This window comes from Leptidea sinapis, chromosome 46 (genome assembly GCF_905404315.1).
Source record: "Leptidea sinapis chromosome 46, ilLepSina1.1, whole genome shotgun sequence".
Taxonomy (NCBI): Eukaryota; Metazoa; Arthropoda; class Insecta; order Lepidoptera; family Pieridae; genus Leptidea; species Leptidea sinapis.
Window position 1 is genome coordinate 6,372,685 of NC_066310.1, and position 18,620 is coordinate 6,391,304.

General features: G+C 36.2%; 1 long non-coding RNA gene across 1 annotated transcript; it reads right to left on the minus strand.

Annotated features, from left to right (window-relative positions):
- Nucleotides 1-12,592: 12,592 nt before the first annotated feature.
- On the minus strand, nucleotides 12,593-16,725 carry LOC126977861 (uncharacterized). Its single transcript, XR_007732439.1, has 4 exons — nucleotides 16,575-16,725; nucleotides 14,932-15,127; nucleotides 13,670-13,807; nucleotides 12,593-12,742 (listed from the first exon to the last, which is right to left on the minus strand). It is a non-coding gene; the product is annotated as an uncharacterized LOC126977861 (long non-coding RNA).
- Between the last annotated feature and the right edge of the window lie 1,895 nt (nucleotides 16,726-18,620).

An 18,620-nucleotide genomic window follows, 5' to 3' on the forward strand; every position in this document is an offset into this window, starting at 1 on the left:
AATCAAGCACTCTTATTGGTACACCCGTTATATAATAAAACGAATATTAAAGAACTCAATGCATAAACTGTAGTCCTATGCCAGAGCAGTTAATCTAGACAAAGTAAAACAAGTAAATTCATAGCAGGATTTACTATATTGATGGTCCAGTATCGGCCATTTTTCATTATTGTCTGCATTCAATCTCAAAAATTTGCGAGTGAAACGTGATATGTAATAATATCATATAGATTAATATGTACACGATGACACACAAAAATAAACATTTTAAAGCGTTGAAATGTGGGATTGATGAAAATATTCCCCTAAAGTATTTAAAATGGTAATTCCTTTCCGTTTGCCGCTAACACATTGCAAATGTTGTCGGTAGGGATAATCCTGTAAAATTGAGTGAACCGTGTGTCTGTATTACAAATTAAATTCTCTCCAGGCACTCTTAAAATTATTTTTTTACTTCTATTTATTCGTATTACATTTGTTTTTGATTTTAGATGGTTTTCACATTGAAATAAATAAATTTATTCGTTTATTTTTGTTTTTGATGTCAAAGTACAACGAGCGTACGGGTCTGATGTTAAGTGATCACCGCCACTCACAATTTCTTGCAAAACCATAGGAATCACAGGAGCGTTGCTGGCCTTTTAAAAAGGAATACGCGCTTTGTTTGAACTTACCCAAGTCGTATCATCCTGGAAACACCGCACAAGGAAGCTCATTGCATAGCTTGGTTACTACGAACTCGTTTCCGAGCGTTCACTCCGCGTAATAAATGACAGAAATGTAAGTGACACCATCTTTCATATTGATTTTCAGGAAATAAGCAATTTCAAAAAAATTTAAATATAATAATAAATGTACCCAATTATAAAGTTATGGACACCTCTGCTTGCAGAATTTCAAATTTTCCCCGCCCACACACCCATTTCATTCATTCATCCGATGGGCTTTTTTTAACATAGTGTCTACACAACAACAAGCAGTAGCGACACAGCTTCTATGTACAATAGTGTACTTGAAATGGTTCTTCTATTTAACAATATACCTACACATATCACAGAACTTAAGTTGACGTGTTTCAAAAAGAAACTATTTAATCTCCTACTGACAAAATCGTACAATTCCATAAAAGACTTCTTTTCAGATGCAACACTCAATAAACATTTTTAAATATCATTTTACTTAATTTAATTACTTTTAACCAATTTCAATTATTATATGTTGTGTTATTTCAAATATTTAATTATTGACAGATATGTATATCAATTTAACGGTCATTGTGTATATATATATATACGCCACAGCATGCGGGCAAGGAATGGAGAACTATTATTATGATTTTTAATATCTATGTATACCCATGACTACAAATAAATGTTCTTATCTTATCTTATCTAACAAGAACTCAGCTTCCGCAGGTAGCGCAAAACGTTTTCTAAAGCTATAAATCTTATAGTGCATTAGTACTTTCTAGAAAGAAGAAGTAATACAAACTGTATGTTTGTGCCACAAGACATCGGTGCAAATATACTGCTGCGGTCTGGTATTGGTGTGTTTATAACTTGTATATATAAGACATTTGAACTTTAAGTCTCAAGGGACGAGTTTTGTTAAGTTGTGTAAAGTGAGGGATTACACCAGTATTCTCACCAAACCTGTCTTTACACAACCGAGCGTTACACATCGAAGCATGACGGCTCACTCACATTTGGTACCCACAAAACAAAGTGCTCAATGCGCCTACAGAAGGTTTCGCTTCAATCAAAAACCAAAACATACCAAATTAAAATTTAATTAATATATATATATAGCATTGGAGATTTTAATTAACTTAAATCTATACAATATCTTAATTGTTTGGCGTTAGAAATACAAACACAGGCGTAAGATTAGAATCCCAAGATCCGTCGTTCTTTGATTGCGGAGTAAAATCACCGGACTCATAAGTTTCAGATATTTTAACGAAAATCTCCTTGAATTTCTTTTCGGTCGTTCCACTCTCTATGGCAGTGTTAACATCTTCTATAGTCGATCCTGAAGGAATGACTTGCTTGCCAGTTGTGTACGGAGTGCTCTTGCCATACTGAAGGTCCATATAGTCGTTGAGGATTCCTTCTAGAACCTTCTTGACGCTCGCGTTGTCGGAATTCTTTTCAATACCTGCCGACAGCTCATCAAGGGTTACAGTTGGGACGGACATTGCAATTGATTTATCTGCGAATAAGAAAAGATATCTATAATAATATAATAAAGTGCTAAAATGTGTTAGTTTGTAGGAGTAATCTCCGGATCAACTGAACCGATTTTCAAAATACTGTTTCCCATAGAAAACCACGTATTTGTGAGTGTAGTAGTGTAGTTAGGTAAATAATTGGTCTTCACTGAGCTCCAACTAGATACCGTAAGCGTATTCGCAAAGTGCGGCAACTAATATGACGCCCAAGTGGGCGTCGAGCCAGTCTCAAACAATGTGTAACGTTGACGGGCCACATGTTCTGTTAAACTTTGCTAATAATTAAAACTAACATGTCGTATTGCGTATTAAACTTTGTAAAAATAATACTACAAGAAATAAGAAAGACACTGGGGTCGTAGTCGTAGTAAGTATTTTGTGTTTTATTAATTTCAATGTAAAATAACACGAAGCGTATGTTACAAAATTTGAAAGATGCCATTGAGCGTTAAGATAACACGCACGCAAGCATCTAATAGTGTCCGTAATAAAAAAGCTATAGTGCTTAGTTATAACGGTATCTAGTTGGAGCGCAGCGGAGACCAATTCTTAATAATAGGCTATATTAGCCCGAAAAATTAAGTATTTTTCGTTAGTCGGAATTGCAAAGTAGTCTGAGTCAAAAAGGGTCGAATGAAAAAGTTCACAGTTGTTCAGGCATTCTGATATTATTCCCGTCCATTCATCCATAAACAAGTCATAATATATATAGACATACGGTGAGGGAGTGGGGTATAGGTGATTCTGCATGCGCTACTGTTCTGCAGAGGCGTCTGCAGAACCGCAAACAGTTTCATGCCTACGATTACTTAGGTATTTGTTATTAATAAGGCTCGTGTAGAGGCAAAACACATGTCGAATTGGTTAAAGCAGAGTTTTACGGTGCCGATTAACTGGGTCGTTTGGTTGGGGGTGAGCGTGGGCCGATTCTTCGGTGAAGGACGCATATAACCCCTAACACTAAGTAGGATTATTATTTATTTTGATAACCAATCAGATTCCATTATTTCCACATCTCCTCTCAGCTTCTGTTGAAATGGATCAAGCGAAGAGGAGAGGAGATGTCTCATTTGTCTATAGAATTTTGTGCCGCGTCGAGCGATCAAGCGGCGCGGTGGAGCGGAGATGCATGTAGCGTGTTCCCTCTCCTCTCCGCTTTGGTGGATACCGGACTTAAGCCGTGCGGTGGGGCTTTAAATGCATTCTGCATGTAGATAAAAAATCTTGCTGAAATTGATTTACTTCACAACTTATACATATTGAAATTTATTTAACTCTCGTCAATTGTTTGTGGCTCAGAAGACATATGAGTTACAAGAGGCTTGGTAGCTGAAGTATGATACAAATGGTCTGGTTGACCAGCTAACGTCAGGGTGTTGGTGTGCGCGCATCGTAAAAAATCACTCTGTTTCTTTTTCCTTAAAGCGCCAAAAAAAGTATTACTTCATAAATATACTGAAACGTGCTTGCCAATCCCAGTAGCACTAACATTATTCCACAATTAGTATTTCAATGAATATAAGCAAGTTAATGCTTTGACTAACCGCAACATGAGTGGTCCGTTCTAATGAAATTCTACGCCTAATAAACTTACATCCGTACAGACGCGCTTCGTTACCCCTGAATGTCAATTTACTTCGTATAAGACGTTGTCTTATGACGTCATACGCTTCATATAAAAGCGATGCTTGAGTAAAAGATAAGAAATACGAAACGACTTTCGCCCATCTAGTTTAATATATTTAATATCTAATGTAATAATTTGTTGATGTTTAATGCTAATTAAATCTATATATATAAAAGAGAATGTATGTTTGTATGTTCCCTAATAACTCCTAAACTATTCGACCGATCTCAATGAAATCTTTTGTAATAGATTCCTTGAAGCTCAAGGAAGGTTTACAAATATAATTTATATGATAAAACAACGTTCGCCATGTCAGCTAGTGTTTAATAAAAACACTTTGAGGAACCACTTGAATATAATATATATATTCAATTATTTCACTATAATCACAACTATGTACAAGTAACATTAAATAATTTAAAAGAATTGGGCAGTAGGGTGACCAGCAGCCAGCACGTACGATACTTTCGACTGCCCCAACAAGAAGTGCCCAATAGCCGAGAGCAATTCGTAACAGTTACCCTACTACCAACCTTAATAATACGTAACTACCAACATCATAATAAAGTGACATCACTAAGATTTTGCATGTGATTATGGGTATGTTCCGGTATGCACTATGAGCACTGCACAGTGCTTACACTGTAGAAAAATTCGTTCCGTTATGGACTGCCAGTATACTGCCGCAGTACTCTAGGGAAATATGACGTCATAAATCGCCGCCATATTCTACTGTGAGCACTGGCGTTTTCGAGGTAAGGTACTCGCAGTACTTTGATTACATGCTCAGTCAAAACCACTCGACTGCCTAACGTTTTATAAGCAATACCCACAGTTTAATACCAAATATTTTTGATTTGACAGTACTCCAACAACAGTTATATTCTAATGAACTATAAAACTTTAATACACTCATTTGAATGCTACATCAAAAAATGCGGCTGACAGCAATGCTGACAGTATACGGGATTGCGTTCCGTTTTAAATAGTAACCAGTAAATAATAACCATATATAACTGGCTATAAAGGAACGGCTTCACAGTATACTAAATTGACGTCACACTGTACAGTGGTCGCAGTGCATATCGGAACATACCCTATATAATATTACAATTACTAACTATAATTACTAAAACAATATAATATTAATAGGTTACAAATGATTCTATTAATATTATCATAACCGAATGTTGGTACTCATTGCAATGTCGAATAACCATTACAAATGTTTAATCTTAGTGGCTCGTGCGTCGACACTCTGAAATCTCTGAAAGTATACGGAAAGTATCTACGCGCTTCAATAGGGCTACTGGTAACGCTGTCAGCTATTTCAGACAATAGATGCAACGCGGAAATGCTGCCAGTATAAGAATAGTGATAATATATGTAGTAATGATGTTATTGTAAATATAGTTATAAGATTTCTTTTGTTTGAATAAAATTTATGTATGTTGATAGATATCGCGGATCAGTTGACCTCTGTTAATAATCCCATGCTATTTATAGGGCTCTCGTTTTAATGAAGTAATTTGAAAACAATTGCATGTACATTATTTATAAATTATTATCTATATTATCACTAATATTCTCTGTCACTTTCTAATTCAGTGATATATCTATTTACGAGAATTAAAAATAATGTCACTTCGTAAAATTCGGCAATTTGAATGCTATATATGTTTTTTTATCCTTTTATTACTTTTTAATGTAACAATAGTTTAGATTTCATCGTCAACAAGAGATACTTTATATTATTAGTAAATATTTCAAATATCATGCTCCTAATTTATATTCGTAAAATGCAAAGTAACAATCTGTAAACTTTTTTAGTACGGATAACTTTAATTACGTACTCTTTATTATTTAATTATATTAAGATTATTGTTTAAATGTGTATTTTTCTTAAGATACCGTATTGATATAATAGGAAATTAAAAGAAGTTTGGAACAAACTTAATCACGCAACAAAGACTGGTCACGCAAACATTTACGTTTTCCTGTCGTTAATTTAAGGCATATGAATTGGTACAAAAAAAAATGAAAGAAATTATAATAAGATACAATATATAATAATAAGATACGAAGCAATGAACGTAAGCCCTATGCAATTTGATTACAGACAGTAAGAAACGTTCTGCCACAGATCGCACCCTTACTGTAAGTCGTTAAGGAGTTCCATTGATCATCATATTCGACTATGACAATTACTTGACCATAACTACGTTAAGGTAGGTACTTAAATATTCTAATAGAGTTCCGTTACTTTGTCATGGATTCCATAATCATAACCTAACCAAACTCTCACCAAACTACGTTTAAAGTATATCCTTTCCAATAAAAAAAGAATCATCGAAATCGGTTGGCGCGATATTGAGTTATTCGTAAATTTGTCATCGACATACGTTTAGCAAATTTAAAACTTTTAATGGTTTTCTCATAGATGCCATTATCAGATCTAGACCAAATTACAATGGGACCACCAGCCTTCAAATAAAAAAAGAATTATCAAAATCGGTTCACCCAGTCGAAAGTTTTGAGGTAACAAACATAAAAAAAACATACCGACGAATTGAGAACATCCTCCTTTTTGAAGTCGGTTAATAATAACTTTATCGTGAAAAGTCATAGGGCAATTTGAAGAGGATCGTGCGCCGATACCTCCGAGACTAAATATGCTTTAAGCGCTCATGACATCGATATATTAAATACACAACATATAACTTACTCTGTGTACACGTTGCAAGACGTAAGATACCTCGTCAATATTGTCAGCACACTGAAAATACATCAAACGATATATCGTTTATATAAATCAGTGACAATCAGTCCCTTGAGATAGTGGGGGCGCGCCTCTTTTGATAACGTTTGCAAAACTTTATCAAACTTCACACGTCGAAATAATTTCGCGTATTTGCTTGGTCTCATTTGTCAAGTGTCCCATGGCATAATTCATAGAAATATATATAAATATGACGTGTAACTTTCCTTTGACCTATTTATAAATGATAAGATATAAAACGTTACAAAATGCAGTTAAATTATTGTTCATGCATGTTTGTGATATTTTTATTTTTCCTCTTCGCTTCTTGCGGGAAAAATGTTGTATTTCGATTTTACGAAATCTGTTGAAAGCCTTTTCAAGTGAGTTTCCTTAAGGCCTTGATAAAATGATCACAAAATAATATGAGTGTGTTTAGGTACTCGTATTTTGAAATATCTGTCTTATAAATTTATACGTTTAAAATTATTTTTTATATTCGTTTTGAATTCGTATGTACGTTCAAGCTTTATAAGGTCTGCAATTGCTGGAAAGTTGATAAAAGATTTTATTATTTTCCAAATACATCTTCAACAGATGTTTAGATAATTTTCAACCAACTTCAATGAGGGATTCTTAAGCCGTATGTACCACCTCATTCTTTTCTTATCTTTATGACATAAACCAGAACTCCGACGCTTATAGGCCGAGTGAATATTTTCTTGTCATTAGTAAATTTTAGTTTAGTTTATTTTTTGGTTTAGGAAAAATATCTTTTATTGAAGTGAAAACGTCATTAGCATCATTGTGATTTGAAAGTCGCGGCACTAAAAGAGCCAGACACACATAAGATTTAATGTGGGAGAAAATGAGATAGGAAGTATTATGCAGTGTATTGGTACCAGGAGATCATAGTTGAAGACAAAATTGGCTTATGTATGACTTGAGTATACCTTAATATATTTTCTGACGTCATGCGCACGATCTATTACTACATAAACACCAGGAGAACATAAATATTATAGCGGTTATAGTAATGTATTTCATAGCGGTTGAAATTTAATGCACAATGCAGGTTTCACTTTTGACATGTGTACTTTGTAGGCACGCAATTTTTTTACTTATTTTCTTTTTAAATATGTGTTTGAAGTCGGTAATATTCAGTAATTTTCGCTTAAATTTACTATCTTTACAAGGATACCTAACTTACATTAGGAGTCGAAGATAGTTTATTCATAGAACAATAATAATATTTTGCAATTTTAACGAAAGCCAGAATGTACTAAAACGAATGCACGAAAGTTTCTATAAAAGTGTCACTTATATTTTTCAATATTTCCAAGATTCCTTTGTTCAAGACAACTTAATCTCTCATGATGTTGTAGTCTTAGTATGATTATTTGAGCTGATAATGTCACAACACAGATAATAAAATAAAGTGTAATAAAGGTTCCCAACAACATTCTCAAATCTTCTCTCATGACTTGTGCTCCACCTTGAAAATAAATATGTTTGAGAGGTGTTCAAACATCTGTCAGGTTTCCAAAACTTCTAAAGGCGTCTTTATGGTGATATACAACCTGTAATCCCTTTAAAACCGTGGTTTTCGAAATTTAGATTCCCCAATAAATCAATAACATCAACAGTTTGCCGGTTACGCTTAAACCACACTTGCAGTCCAGTATTTGTAGCCTAACTAAGAATTAGAGACCATTCTCTATGTGACTGTAGACTTGCTGAGGGAAATGTAGACCATTTATTCTTTAATTGCCCTTTAATGAAGTCTTCCTTGTACAACTTTATACCTCCTGAAATCCCCCGCCCCACCTCCATGAAATGCCTCCTCACCTTTGTTTTCACTCCTTTTGTAAATACTTTATGTAAATATATTAAACAAAATAATATTAAGTTATAACTAACACAATAAATGATTTATATAAGTAATATTATCAGTGTTTGTCCACTATCGGTGGCAGGTCCCAACCATGGTTTGACCGCTCCTGCAAAATGGCCTCTCACCGAAAGCAGGAGTGCTATCAGGCTTGGGTCAATGCGGTGGTATCTAAGGATGTGAATTCCAGCGAACTTAAAAAACACTTCAATCATGCCTCCAGGTCCTTCAAAAGAGTTATTGCTGACGCGAAGTCGAAGCACATTGGCAGAATTGGCGAGAGACTTGCACGCCTTCCCTCGGGAACTCGTGCGTTCTGGTCGCTCGCCAAGGCTGTCCAAGGAAACTTCTGCCAGCCAGCCATTCCGCCACTGCACAGGGATGATGACTCGCTGGCCCATGACGCGAAAGAGAAAGCTAATCTCCTGGGCTCCCTCTTCGCGTCCAACTTGACTCTGGATGACCAAGGTGCACCACCACCGCATTTTTCGCGGTGCGATTCATATATGCCGGAGGTAAAAATCCAGCATAGTGCCGTGCTTAAGGCGCTTCTCACCTTGGACATTCACAAATCGAGCGGGCCCGATGGCATTCCCCCGATAGTGCTGCGGACATGTGCTCCGGAACTGGCGCTGGTCCTTACCCGTCTTTTCCGGCTCTCCTACTCATCAGGCGTAGTCCCGAAATTATGGAAGGCGGCTTTAGTGCACCCGATCCCTAAGAAAGGTGTACGCTCAGATCCGTCCAACTACCGCCCCATTGCCATTACCTCCATTTTCTCCAAAGTAATGGAGTCGATCATCAACCGCCAGCTCTTGGGATACCTAGAGGGGCACCAGCTGATCAGCGACTGCCAGTACGGTTTCCGTCAGGGTCGCTCAGCTGGTGATCTTCTTGCATACCTCACCCATAAATGGGCGCAAGCGGTTGAGTCGAAGGGAGAGGCGTTGGCGGTGAGTTTGGACATAGCGAAGGCCTTCGATCGGGTGTCGCATAAAGCGCTTATAGCGAAACTGCCATCCTATGGGCTTCCCGAGAAGTTGTGCAAATGGGTCACTAGCTTTTTGGCTGATCGGAGCATCAAGGTTGTTATCAACGGTGCATGCTCCGACTTAAAACCCATAAACGCTGGTTTCCCGCAAGGCTGCGTGCTATCCCCTACGCTGTTTCTTCTGCATATCAATAATATGCTGCAAATCAGCAATATTCATTGCTATGCAGACGACAGCACAGGGTATGCTTCCTACACCGGCCGTGCCAACATGTCCCGGGATAGCGTCGACGAGAACCGGAACAAACTTGTGTCTGAAATCGAGACTATGCTTTGCAAAGTCTCGGAATGGGGCCGACATTATTTAGTCCAATTCAACGCCAAGAAGACACAAGTTTGTGCGTTCACCACTAAAATGTCTCGTTTGTCGTATCCCCTCGATTCGAGATCACTCCTCTAACTGCCACAGCCTGTATTGGCATACTTGGCGTCGATATATCGAGAGACGTTCAGTTCCGTGGTCACTTGGAAGAGAAGGCCAAACTGGCCTCTAAAAAGCTTGGTGTACTCAGTAAGGCGAGACAGTACTTCACTAAAAGCCACCGCCTGCAACTTTATAAGGCGCAAATTCGGCCTCACATGGAGTACTGTTCTCACCTCTGGGCGGGTGCTCCCCAGTACCAGCTTCTTCCATTTGATCGCATACAACGAAGAGCGGCTCGAATCATCGACGATCAAGTCATCTCCAATCGGCTTGATTCTCTAGCATTTATCACGGGGAGTGCTCAGAGGAGCTGTTCGGGTTGATTCCAGCGGCCGAATTCCACCATCGGACATTACGTGCAAAGTACCATCCGCATCACGTAGACGTCTGGCATTCCACAACCGCGCGTTTTGTTCGAAATTTCTTGCCTCGCACATCCACTTTGTGGAATCAACTACCCGCAGCGGTCTTCCCGAACAGATACGACTTAGGGACCTTCAAGAAAAAAGCATACTCCCGCCTTAAAGGCCGGCAACGCATTTCTTGACGCACCTGTTGTTGCGGATGTCCATGGGCGGTTGCCTCACCTCTCCCCATCCCGTGAGCCTCTTGCCCGTTTGCCCCCTCTCATATAAAAAAAAATATAATCTAACAGCATGTATATTTGTTTCAGGTATAATAAGAAAATAAATCTGTTTTGATTCTGGGCACCGGTCATTACTATAATCACTCGTAAATTCGTTTACACCGATCAAATGACACAGTCTTAGCTTGTTGGTCTACTGAAACATGACATTGGCGAGTTGTGGTGCCCCTTTCACAGAAGCCACTAGAAATAATAGAATAGAATAGAAAGTGTAATAACCTATGTTGAGTCAGGTCAGTTGAAAAGTATTTAATTTGAAGACGTATATATGGTTATACAGCTTACCGGGAAAAATTGAAATTTATTAATAATAATCCATTATTACTTAATAATTATCCTTTATTATTAATGATAACCTCATGATTTCGTAAATGTAAATATAATATTGCATACCGTATGGATGCCTTGCCTAAGGGCAAGCGCCGACAGATCCTTGTGTCCGCGTCTCACGATTAGCGTGTAATCGATGCAACCGCGTGGTGACCATGAGTAGTGTTATTAATTACTTAACTTTCGGTTATGTTTACTATGTAGTCAGTATTTATTTTTAATGTTTTTTCTGCCTCACCAGTGAAGCAGTGAAATGAATAGCTTGTCTAGACGAGCCTCAATAACTCAAACCTTCACCTTATCACGTGAATTCAAGACGGATGAAAACAAGAAAATATTTCATTGAAAGACTAATTAACCCACTTCAGTGTGGGTGTATAAATTATACAAATTTTTGTAACCAAAATATACGAACGATGCGGAGCTCGAACCCGCGACCTCTCGGGCTATCCAAGCGCTATTTCCAACTGACCCAACCGTTCGAGTTCTTCAAGGATCAATTCGAACGAGTGCTCAGACGGAACCCGACAGGTCGCGGGTTCGAAATAGAACGAGCGTACGGGTCACCTGGTGTTAAGTGATCACCGCCGCCCACATTCTCTTGCAACACCAGAGGAATCAGGAGCGTTGCCGGCCATGAAGGAAGGCGTACGCGCTTTTTTTTTGGTTAGCTGTTTATTTGAGATTCTAGCTACTGGTGACACATATTCTTCTTTGTATTTGCATCGGTTATCAGAGACAAAATGTAGTTAATGCATTACTCATGCTTGCGAGACGATTATAAGAGTATCGAAAGAATATCATAATATAAGCACAGATAAATATTACTTATAAAGCTTATTTCTTTGACCACTCCATTTATCTTCTTCTGTTCCACAAAAAAAAAGCGGTCTGTCCGATAAATGTTTGAAACTTTATCAACCAAGCATGGATAGAGTATTAAACTTGTTTTAAATAAGTATTATACATAAATTTCATTAAAATTAACAATACTTGTTAAAACCAAGCCATAAAGGCCGGCAACGCTCTTGTGATTCCTCTGGTGTTGCAGGAGAATGATGGCGGCGGTGATCACTTAACACCAGGTGACCCGTACGCTCGTTTGTCCTCCTATTCCGTAAAAAAAACATGTATGTTTTATGTTGGTGTGAACGCTGCCCTTGTATCAGACTATATTAAACATGTCTCAGATTTATATGTGAACGCAAATGTGTTTTATACTTGTATAAAAACTTGTCGGCAACACAGTGTGAACGCAATAATGTGTCAGACAATTGTAATACATGTTAAAAACAAATAAATATGTTTTGACAAGTATTCTACAAGTCTTGTATAAAACAAGTTTTTGACTTGTTTCTTGGTGTAAACGATGGGTAAGAATAAATCAAGAACATGCGGAATGTTGACTAAACACTGTCCATACAATGATAATTCTGAAGTTTTCCTAATGTCAAGCAGCCTTGCAAATAAACGCGGGAACCGTTATACATACGAATATAGCAATCGTAAGCAAAATGTATATTTGTAATCTTTTTGACTATTCTTGGTTTATTCCCAAGTATGTCTTTATACCTACCAATTTTATTTGTAAGGCTTGTAGAGTTCAAGATAGGTAAAGGTTGTTAATGAACCGCATTATCATATTATTCCATTTTATTTACAGTAACATTTATAGATAATTTAAGAAAGACCAGCAGGGTTGACAGAGATGACGTCAATTGGATTTGTGATAACGTCTTCTGGCTCTGCGACGGTCTCGGGCTCCAGGGCTGGCACTTCCGCCACCTGAGAATTGAGAGTTAAAATAGTTAAGATTAATTATTTTTGTAAAAAAAAATATTAACATTATTTTGTATTAGAGGAGAGGAGAACAAACGAGCGTAAGGATTACCTGATCTTAAGAGGAAACATTAGATGTGCCTTTGTCAGATCTATCAAAAAAGAATTTTAAAAAAACATGGCGTACTTAAGATCCTCCAGAAGTTATTTAATTCTGTCATCCTCGAGGGCAAAACACCGCAAGCATGGCACAGAAGTATAGTGGTGCTGTTCTTCAAAACAGGCAATAAAATGCTTTTAAAGAACTTTAGGCCCAAATCACTTCTGAAACATGTATCTCAGCTGTTTTCTAGGGTTATCACTAATCGTCTTGTGCTCATCTTGACGACTTCCAGCCTCCCGAACAAGCCGGATTCCGAAAAGGAGTTAGTATAACCATTAGGTATGCTTGGCGTTCGTGGATTATTAGAAAGCCTTTGATTTGATTTGAATCCCACTTGGATGGACAGCGTTCAGGAAGCTTCATAAAATTTTCTCGTTCCAAATACCTCAGTGTCTGAAGCCGAAGGTTTTCAACCAGTGTGTGTTGCCAGTGATGACTTACGGTACGCAGACGTGTTCGCTAACTATTATAACGATCTGGTCAAGATCGCCGAAATACGTTGGATGAGGGCAGCGCAGGACCGATCGTTGTGGAGATCTTTGGGGGAGGCCTATGTCCAGAAGTGGACTTCTTCCGGCGGATGATGATGATGTTAATAATGGTGTCAGGACTATCATCAGTGCGATAAGGACAAGTGCAGCTCCAGCTCAAAATCGTGAGTAAAAACTCAAATGAGGGTTTCATGCTCGGCATTTTTCTTCTCCAAAAATTTACCAATATTTTTCACATTTTTCATATTATCACTTTTTCCTTTACATTTAGTTACAGACCTTTGGGCTTTCCTTGTTCACGTTGACGATAACTTGCACAAGTGGGCTGGAGAAGGTTGGTACTTCAGCTGGGGCCTGGTCAACGGCAGCTGGCAGAATATTGACGGGGGCCAGGGGCAATTCAACGGTCACTGTCTTCTGCAAAACCACATAATGAAGGCTGAAGAACCACATGTGGATTAGATTTATATTAAACACTCATGTATGTTTAAACTAATTAAGGACTTTTAAATATTTTATTTTCTATTCTCCAGTATAGTATTTGGATACGCTTCGAAAGCTTGTTAAATTTATTATTATAATATATTCAAATAATTTGTTATTTTTGGAAAGTGATATAGAAATAAGAGACCGCGGGTTCGAGTCCCGCGTCGTTCATATATTTTTGTTTTGGCACCAGCGATCCACAACCAAAACTTATGTATCCCCTGTATTTTTAAGTTTTCGCTATATTGTAATTTTGGTTGTTGGTGAGAAATAAAGTTATTATTATTATTTTCAATTTAATTTGTATATATTCATATATTAATAATGAAATTCATATATAAGTGAAACGCGAGTGTTTTTTTGTAATGGCCTCAATGGCAGATGTTCAAAATGATCGGTAGGCTTATAACGCACCTATTGGTGACAGAAAGCGGCGCATTGAATTTTTTTTTTTCTTTTTTATGTTTTGTAGTATTTTTACTTTAAGACTACCTAATTTAATATAATGGCGATTGCTGGTCCATGCGTCAATCGCTTGAACAGGTGCTGTTTGCGGTGCCTGGTTAGTCCTCTTTTCGGGGATTGTTATTATTTATATTGATAATAAACTACTCGTATTCGTGTCATTTTGACGTAATTGACTAAATGATTTTTCTTTCTTGCTTTCTTTTTGCACAGTTCATGAATGTTATAGTGCTGTGTTCTCATTAAAATTGAAAACCATAATCATGAGTGCGTCGATAAATTTGACCAATTCTTCAAGTTTACCATCTTACATTACGTTAAAATTTTGTTCTTGCTTGGCGATGAATAAAAACTCTTTTTTTTTGGAATGGAACCTGATGGACTCGGATCAGTCATTATTAAAATCAAAAATATAGCACGGGATCGCAATTTTAGTATTAACGCGATAACACGGTAAGCGACGAGTACGGTACAGCACTACACTGTAGACGCACGAGGCGAGGCGTGCGGACAAGCGGGGGGAGATGTTCCTGCTCTTTACCGTTATCCCCGACTGCATTCAACTCGCGCCCTTACTGTATACAACTTACTGCATCTTTTCCAGCGAATAAGGATTCCATGAGTTTGTTCAAGGCTTGTTCGAGAGTTGCCAGAAGGTATGCTGGAGTGGTTGGGCTGGAAAGGGCCTGGTCGATCTGTGGCAAGGTCATCTCGACTGGGAAACCAGCGCTTAAGGCCAAAATGGCGGACAGGACAATGAAGAATTTCATATTTTCTGTTTTTGTGCTGAAAGTTAATACATGATAAAAAAAACTATAAACTAATATTGGAGATACGTTACCTAATCAGTAAAATGACATCAAGAACTTTTTGAAAGTAAACTAGAAGGGTCCTTAATTTTGATGATAAACACTCCCATATGTATGAGATTAGTAGAGAGGTTTTGGTTTCATTATTTATAATAAAGCGGCCAAGTGCGAGTTCGTACTCGCCCATGACGGGTTCCGTAGCAGCAAGTAACATAATATAAAAATTATATGGAAAGGAAAATTATATTAATTTATTTAAATGGAAAGGGCTTAAAATCTTTGCTCAAAATCATACAGTGCAAACAAGCTCTCATCATTTATACATATATTAAAAAACACTACTTACTAGATCTGATACAAACCAATTTTTGGTGGAAGTTTGGATGGTACATCATTTTTTTTTAAGTTTTATTATTCTTTTATTTTAGAAGTTATAGGGGGGGGGGGGACACTTTACCACTTTGGAAGTGTCTCTCACGCAAACTATTCAGTTAAGAAAACAATGATTTTAAAAACCTCAATATCATTTTTGAAGAACTATCGATAGATAGATGTAAGGGTTTGATGAATAATAATTTTTGGGTTTCAGTTCTAAGTATGGGAAACCCCCAAAACGTATTGTTTTTTTTTCTATTTTTTGTGTGAAAATGTTAATGTGGTTAACAGAATATTATAATCTATTTACCAAGTTTCAACAGTATAGTTCTTATAGATTTGGAAAAAAGTGGCTGTGAAATACACGGACCGACAGGACAGGTCTATAAGGATCTCGTTTTTTGCCATTGGCTACGGAACCCTAAAAATGTTATCTTACCTTAGTACTGATATTAAGGCAAACTCTTTAGTAATTAGTAACCTAACAAATTAATAAAACTTTATTTTAATTGAATAATATTCATTACTTAATAATTACAAAATTTTGTATTCAAAGCAGATGTTCGAAGTGACGTCCTTTTTGTTATTGTGCGATAAAATGACCTTTTTACTAATCTCATACTAAATTTAAAAAACACTACCAGTGCTTAAAATCAAAATTTAGGATACTTCTTGTTTGATTTTGAAATTATTAAAATTACATCCTGTATGAATTATCTGTATAATTTCGGGTCTTTAATGACTTGTTCTACAAAATCTATGGCACATATTAGCATACGGAGCCTGGCTTAATTAATAGACCTGTTATTTTTTAATGAAACATACATTATAATTGAAAAATACGTTTACCTATTTAAAAAACGTGAATGCTTTACAAAAAACTAATTTTTATTAAAATTGTGAATATGGTATACCTATATCTAACTATTTCAAAATTAGAATTACACTTAATGTAATTTTATATATACATACATTTTGTGCAACAGTAAATTAAAAAATATTTAACTTACTTCATACATAATATTATTAATAGAGTAAATAATTCTTACCTTATGAATACTTTTCACAAAAGATATCGCAATGACATCAACGCCGCCTTTTATACATCTATTTGCGATTGATAGAAGTATTAGATCGGTATTTAATCTAGACGGATATGAGGTATAAATCTTTGGTGATTACATAATCCCAATTTAAGCTATTTATTGGTTATATTGCGCTTATATTAAACATTCACCTTTAAACCAATAAATCATTCAAACGGTTGTTGATTCAATTGTTGATACTTTTTCAGGATTCCGTAGCGGATAGATAACCAACGGAATAGTTATTTATGCAACTGTTGTGTAATAAGGGGTATTAAAACACGAATGTGGGTTTAATAGTATCACATGAGTGTTTTAATACCTAATTATCAACAGTTGCATACAAGACTTTATCTACACCCAGAAAATGAATCCTCTAATAGATTCTGAAACAGTTAGCTAACATTAAAACAGCCAGTCCTAGTAGTAACCTAATATCATCCATTACTGATTATATACAAATAAACTAAGTATTAATGAAAGAATTATTTCTTTTAGTAAAAAATTTACATTTTCTATAGTGCAATTATTAAAATTCACTTGAATATTATGTTCTTTTGCAGCGTTCAAAATATCCGGCCGTGTGCTGTCAAAACTTGAATCGCTCTTTTTTTCAGGAAAAATGGCGGGGTTTCGAATAACCTACTTTTTTTTTACGGCGCGCCATGTTCTGGTAGTGTAGAACGCGCGTAAACGAAAATGTTCTTTTTTTTGAAATTCATACAGATACCACGCATCGAGCAATAAGAATGTGGCTGTTTGTTGAAACTCTTTGTGCATGAGGGGATCGAAAAAAGGAAACCGAGGAGTGTTCTTATGAAATTCAGTACAACATTACAACACTCGTTTGGATGATGTAATGGTTATTACGACATTGGGTGTTTTAATGTTGGTAATAAGCTAACTGTTTCAGAATCTAATAATAGAGGATTTTAAGCATGGGTGTAGATAAAGTAAATTACTATATACACAATTTTATTTTTATTTTATTTATTAAAATTGCGCTACATGCGACTTAGTTACTAAAAATTGAAGTACTAAATTATCACATGAAGTGCATGTAAGGCATAGCAATAAACAACAGAGGGGCAGACATTCAAATATTTTTTTCCTCTAAGTATTCAATAGAATAGCGACTTTTTTACAAAAGTGTCGTTTTCAAAGAGCTTATGGATTTTTTAATATTTGTCTCGGCTTTTAAGTGTTCTGGTAACTTATTATAAATTTTTATTGACATTGGGTAGGGACCGAAACTGTGTAATTATAATTTAGATTTAGTGTGCGCGTGTATGATTTTTGTGTAAAGATTTGAGTGCTTTCGTACAATCTAACATATTTTGAGTATATATGTACACGAATACCTTTCTGTAAAATAATTAGTTCGTGTGCATCTACACTCTTGCCCCACAGTATGACGCCGTAGTTTAGCCACGATTGCTTAGGCGTGGTAGACAGTCACTGCCGTTTTTAAACTTAGATTTTTTAGTTCTCTTAAAGCGTATATAAATTGTGATTTTTTTGAATATGTTAATATTATAATATTACGGATAATAATGGATAATATTACGGATAAATACTGTTCGATGGGAGATTATATGTTTTTTATTTTAGATTATGCCAAAAAAAAAAAGTATTTAAAGATATCGAGCGAGTTGAATGTAGAGTTAATGAATGCGATAGTGCTGTGACCTAATTATTATTGTTGACTATAATCATAAGTGTGTCGATAATTTTAAACAATACTTCAAGTTTACCATTTTAACCTAATAATTAAATCACAAATTTTTGTTCTGCCTTTCTTTGACACACCCGTCTTACAATTATTCGCCATTTCCCGTGCTTGGCAATAAATAAAAACTCGTTTTTGAAGTGAAACTTCTTTAGAATCGTTGTGATTTCAAACCGGATGCAACGGAAAAAACGACAGGTAAGAGACACAAGTATAAAAATGTGTAGGATGAAGCCGGCAAAGAATGTGACAGAAATATGCGTACTACTTTATTTTTATGT